A 6,064-nucleotide genomic window follows, 5' to 3' on the forward strand; every position below is an offset into this window, starting at 1 on the left:
ACTTAAAAATTTAATACAAACCCAGGGAATAATGTATCCAGTACCCACACTGTAAAATGCTAGAATCAGCAAGGTCAAATGCTACACAAGTGCCATTTTTTCCCCCTTCCTTCTTTTTTTTTTTGACGCAGGAACCAGTGAAGTAATTTATCATGAGGCAAAATTCAGAAACTTCAAAATGCTGCACAAAATGTTAACACTATATTCCCTAATACCCATAATACATGGATCCATATAAAACCAGGCATAAGGTCTGGATTGACAAAGGTTGCTTGATTATTGCGATGGCAAATGGTGGTTAAGTTTCAAAAATTTAGTAAAGTATTTCAAAAATGGAACAAAATTCCTTTGGTTTGATCAAAATATATAGGAAGGTTGAATGAACTCTTCCATCAGCCATATTATAACCTTCCTATTGTTATGAGTCAGATATAATTGTGTGGTTATCCAATTTCAAATTTTTCCACAATTGACAATTCTGATGCAACCAACAAATAACTAACCACCTGGCCACAGTAACAACTACAAGGGTAGATATGGTAAGCATGTGCAGATTTCTCTCTGAAGAAAGTCCTTTTACAGTATACAGTAACACAGTAATTTACAGCATGGGTTTCCTTTGTTGAAGTTGGACATGGTTGACTGACCACTTTTGAATGGTGCTACCATAACTCTGAGTCATCAGAAATCACAACAACAGCAAAGTCCATGGATATAAACACCATCAGCAAATTTGAAAGTTCCACTACAGCTATTCTGAATCAGAAATATTACTTAAGTGATTGCATCAGCATTTCTGACCACCATGACCAACTGCCATAAACTAACTGTAACAGCATGGTTAACAAGAAAGTGTTCATGAACTCTTTAAAATCATTTGTGCTGCTTTTTACCATATCAATGGAATATTGGTATCAATTTACTATATCAATATTTACAGTATCAATGGAATATATAGGAGTGTTAGCTCAGTGGTTAACGCCGGTGCCTTTCAATCATAAGATCCCGAGTTTGAGTCACTCCAAGATTCATGTATGTCGTTACAGTTACAGAGTTGTTGACATTTGACAATTCATAATCATGGACGTTAAATATAAATCTAAGAGACTGACTTCGGTCAGCTTGCGGCTTTGAGCCAATGATGGCTTCTTCGCAAGTTCCTGCTTGCAGGAGGATCTAAAATACATAGACATGCATATCATAGTAAGGCAGCAATTTCCAGTATTGGTCTCCTTCTGTGAGCTTGGTAACAGCTGACTGAGTTTGACTACCGACCTCCATGAGTCATCAGGCAACGCTACAACCCTACAGAGTACGTAAGTGTATACATGCCATCAGCTTTCCTCTAGACAAACATGATCACCGCATTGCTGCTACCTCTGTCTGTACCTTTGCACTTTTACTTTAACTACCAGCACACTGTAACATGCACATATATACAGTATTCCATCAAGAGCTTCTCTTCCTCTGCAAACATAACTGAAAACATTTGAGATTTTTCTTTTTGGGGGGATTCTCTGTTGGTTATGTCCTATGCGGGTTATGTCCTGGTTATGTTGGTTATGTCTTATGTCCTGCTGGTAAATGTCCTATGGAAGTTCAGTGAACAATTCACAAACCTAGTATGGTATAACTTTTCAGTTTCTTTCTAATTGCTGTTCATTAAATTGGAAACACTGACGAAATACTGCACTTTTTTTTCATCTTCTTCGTCGTTCAACTGACGAGGACTGTCCGAAACTTCAAAAATGATGGATATGCATACATATCTCTATATTATATTTGTGTGTCATTTTCAAAGGGTGGTGTACAGTACAGTACCTTACAATATAAAAGCTGACAGGTCTCACACATTAAAGATCACTGCTTAATAGGGCCAAGGACAAACTTCAGAGTGTAAGTAGATTTATGTTGTATCGCAGGTGGAGCTTAATGGCGCACATGCCACATAAGATGCTATTTTAAACTTTTGCAGGTGCACACCCATATAATTCCGGTTTCTCCATGATACATGCCTAATCAATCTGAAGGAATTACGATGGTAGGTGAAGCAGTATCACACTTTGGCTAAGGAGGACGTCTGAATGATGAAACAAAGCTTACTCATTATGCATTTAAGAATAACAAAAAGCTACTCAAGGGCTGTCGATGGTGGTAACAATACGTCAGTACACTTCAAGACTGTGATTGAAAACACAAATTTCTACAAAACTACTGTGAGAGGTTGCCAAGTTACTAGTGTACCGGTACAGTAGGTCTGCGGTCTGCCTGCTTTAGTGTGCAGTACTGAAGGCTTTGTTTAAAAACCAATGGTTTGTTCTTTGTTCCACAACGAATATTTTATTTAATGTCAACTTCTCCAACACTGAAGTACTCTTAATAGAAGGGAACCATATGACTACATATAGACTCTAGAAGTGGTTGACTAGTTTACAGAATGCAAAAATTGATGCATAACAAACTGCAGTCACTACTTGTACATTGCAACAGAAGATTACACTACAACAGCTGAATATTGTGCATGTCATTTCCTCAATAACATTGACTGTGAGCTACTGTAAACAGTACATGTGAGTATGTGTTGTGAGGACTGAATCTCACACACATTTGTGCTAATAATTCAAAAGATTGCATATATACTACGTGTACTGCTTAATAGGCAGAATAGAAAAAGAATTAACAGATCACTTTCACTTTTATTACAGCAATTCTGGACCCTGGACATTCTGACATATTTTAAAGTCACCTTTATTATCTTCCAGCTCCTTCCACCCCCCCTCCCCAACCCCTCATCCTCCCCACCCCTTATTAAATTAAATTTACCTCTTTCTCTGACAACTCCAGAATTTGTTCCCCAATGCTAAGCAAGAGCTGTCTAGCCACTTTTTGAACAATGCTAACAACCTTGCATGACACCAAAGAAGGCATTTCACAAAGAATGATTCTGTCATTATTCAGTATATAACATAAATTACAATGTAAATAACCATATATTTATATGCATATATTGGTAGACTACAGCAAAGAGGTAAATCAGTATAAATTATGACACCATAAAAATTTAACTGAACATGGAGAAATTGCTTGATTTCAGTCATTTGGATGGGTGTATATGCTATTGTAGACTGCTGAGGGATACTAGAATCACTGCTGGTAAATTTACTACTTAAGTCCTGTAAAATGTAAGTACACATGTATTGGTCGAACATCTTTATATACAGTAGCTTACAATTCATAACAAAGGTTCAGATTCTTCTGGAAGAAACTAGTGTATGTGCAGTATCATGTTTTTTTGCAACTTGAAAGAAACTTACAAACCCTGTACAGAACAAATGTACTGTACAGTGTACATTGATACAGTAGCTCTTTTGTCATTCAGCTATTTAGACATACAATTCTCAGGTGATAATACTGATATATATTTACCTAAGTATGCAGATGATACCAAGTTGATTGTCAGAAACACACATCATTCAAATAACTTGACATTGTTGTTTCTCATTTTCTAGTAACCCCCTGCTTTGATTAGGTTTAGGCCTAACTAACATAACAACAACTTGAACAAGCCTCAACTCGAACAGTAGGCCTAACGTTAGTCATTATTTGTATGTAGGCAAGTCTTTACCAAGACATAGGGCATAACATTTATTCAAGCTGATGTAATAACATCAATGTCAACCTTGTACAACACATTCGAGAAAACAAGCTTAAAAATTACATCGCACATTTTCAAAAACTTATTAACTGCATTGCTACTTACCTTGTTGGCAGTTAACTAACTGTTAGTACTGTATAGGTTGATCACACAGTACTACCGTACATAACGTTATATACTACTAAGTACGGTAATACTAAGCTCCTACTCCTAGTACTAGTGTGGCCTGTAGGCTACTACTGTAACGTTAAGTACACGCAACTTATTATCTCATGAAGTGTTAACTTTGAACTAAGTTGAAGGCGCAAGTAAAAGTCCCATAAAGGTAAACTGTCGAAAATGACAAGCGTCATCAAAGTGTTTCAACGCCGTAATGAAAATGTTAACCTAGAAAACTACTCTGATGGTAAAACTATGTCAACAAAGGCTATCAAATTGAAGTTTACTCACTTGTTAAACATTTTTTGCCGACGATTCACGTATAACGGAGACACTAACTACAATACCGCCCGGAAGTTCTTACAAAACAGGACGGGAGTCCTGCTAAGTTACATGTAGCTGTGCATGCATGAACGTTGAGTGTACTTAATCCCTAGATATACTATACCGCGCATAATACGCAAAACAGCAAATGGTACCTATCATGAGCAGACATATGAGTAGACAAAACTTGAATCTGAACAATTTTGAAGGTTTGTTTAACCATGGAGGTAAAAACAGACAAAATTTATGCTGTAAATGTAATATGACCGAAATTATTTTCGTTCAGACAATAATAATTTTGCTTCTGCTCTATTTGTTATTGCTTTTCTCGTGGATTTCCCTCATCAGTGATGTTAGTTTACATCTGTAATCAGTGCATACTGGAAGAAGAACTATATTAATTTCTAGGGCGTAACCCTTTTACGTGATGAAATAATGATTGCAAACTGGTATTGATATAGGATGTTGCAATCGCCATACATACAGCTTCTCATCTTCTCCCAGAAGCAAAGTCACCCAATGAAGTCTGTCGGTGAAAATTTTTCATTAAATTAGTTTGATTGTCAAAATGTGGGGTAGGCTACATGCATGAATGAAAACATGGCGCGGTGTATAGATAGGGGCGAATGAAAAGCCACCCACCGAATGTCCGAGAGTTTAAGAAGTACAATGGCTATTCAATCTTCAACAGCATTCACCCTTCGTTTTTATTTGTGGTGGGATGTGGGGGATTGTGGATGCACAGGCGATCTATGTTTTGTTAAAAGATGAGGCCAGACTGCCAGGGTTATCACCAGGGGGGTAGGAGCCGGGGGAGGCACTGGGGGACGAGTGGTGGTTGTGGAATGAGAAAGTGCCCCTCTGATGTTGTGCCCCCCCCCCCCACCAAAACACTTTTTTGAAGCTTCCTACCCCCCCCCCCTGATTATCACACTTCTCAGGCTGAGAAGTTCGTTAGAGACTGATAAAGTGGATATAATATCATTCGCGTTTAGCCTACTTTCATTTGGGGTCTGACAGATCAGTTGGCTACAATTGTTACACACTGGTATAGAAAAGGAAAGATCCATGAAAGCCATTGATCTAATACTTATTATCACCACCTCTTTCCAACATTGAGTTAAATACGCGTGTATTATATCTAGATGTATAGATCATTGAAGGAGGGAGAACTCACACGTGAATCTCATAGACAGTAAAAAAAGAAACAACAGCTGATTGAAATTGAGGGCGGTAAAAACAAAATTCTCCCTAAGGAAATTTGGAAGGGGGCGTGAGGTGATTTTCCATGACTCGAGTAAAATGTTGTCAGGGAAGATGATTGACAAGAAAGACTCTTTGTAATGCACAAGAAAGGAAAAATTAACGGTTATTCAATATTCACTGCCAATATACAATATACAATTTTTCGAGAAGAAAAACACACGATCATGAGGAACTTCACATGTACGGAGGTAACGCTTGAAGTGTTCCTTATGATGAACACCACGAATATGCCAAATCCTAAGTCCCAAAAGATATGTTTGGATTGGTTTATGTCGGTGTTTTTTTTATGTAGATAGAGTGGGCCTAGCTAACTTTAGAGTAATCGATTGCTTCTCTTTCTGATCCATGTGTTCTATGATCCAGTGCCAACCATGCATATAGTCAGTCTTGTCATAACTGTGACTGGCCAGCTCCATATATAAACGTTGGGTCGCTTTCTCCGTACGACAAAACACAGGGAAGGGTTGGGACGGGATAGGTAGGGGCATCCCTTACCATTGTAAATCCCATGGCTTTCGCTGAAAATATTGTATAAATCAATATCTAAATAAGTGAACCTCTGTCCCCGAATTTAGAAGAAAATATATAAAACAAATTCCCACCTTCTATAAACACTAGCTAGCTGGCTTGTCATCTTCTTAGTGACCGTAGGCGAACGTC

At 37.8% G+C, this 6,064-nt stretch overlaps 1 protein-coding gene across 2 annotated transcripts in view; it reads right to left on the minus strand.

Moving 5' to 3' along the window:
• LOC139975341 (ras-related protein Rap-2c-like) overlaps positions 1–4,259 on the minus strand; it is a 46,321-nt gene extending 42,062 nt beyond the window's left edge. The window contains exon 1 of one of the 2 annotated variants that reach the window (XM_071983215.1): positions 4,106–4,259. The gene's annotated coding sequence lies outside the window, so the exon portion shown is untranslated. Of the gene's footprint in view, positions 1–3,760; positions 4,076–4,105 lie in introns of those variants that run through there. The other variant, XM_071983216.1, reaches the window with a different exon arrangement.
• Positions 4,260–6,064: the final 1,805 nt, after the last annotated feature.

The sequence above is a fragment of the Apostichopus japonicus genome, chromosome 10, assembly GCF_037975245.1.
Source record: "Apostichopus japonicus isolate 1M-3 chromosome 10, ASM3797524v1, whole genome shotgun sequence".
NCBI classification, from domain to species: domain Eukaryota; kingdom Metazoa; phylum Echinodermata; class Holothuroidea; order Aspidochirotida; family Stichopodidae; genus Apostichopus; species Apostichopus japonicus.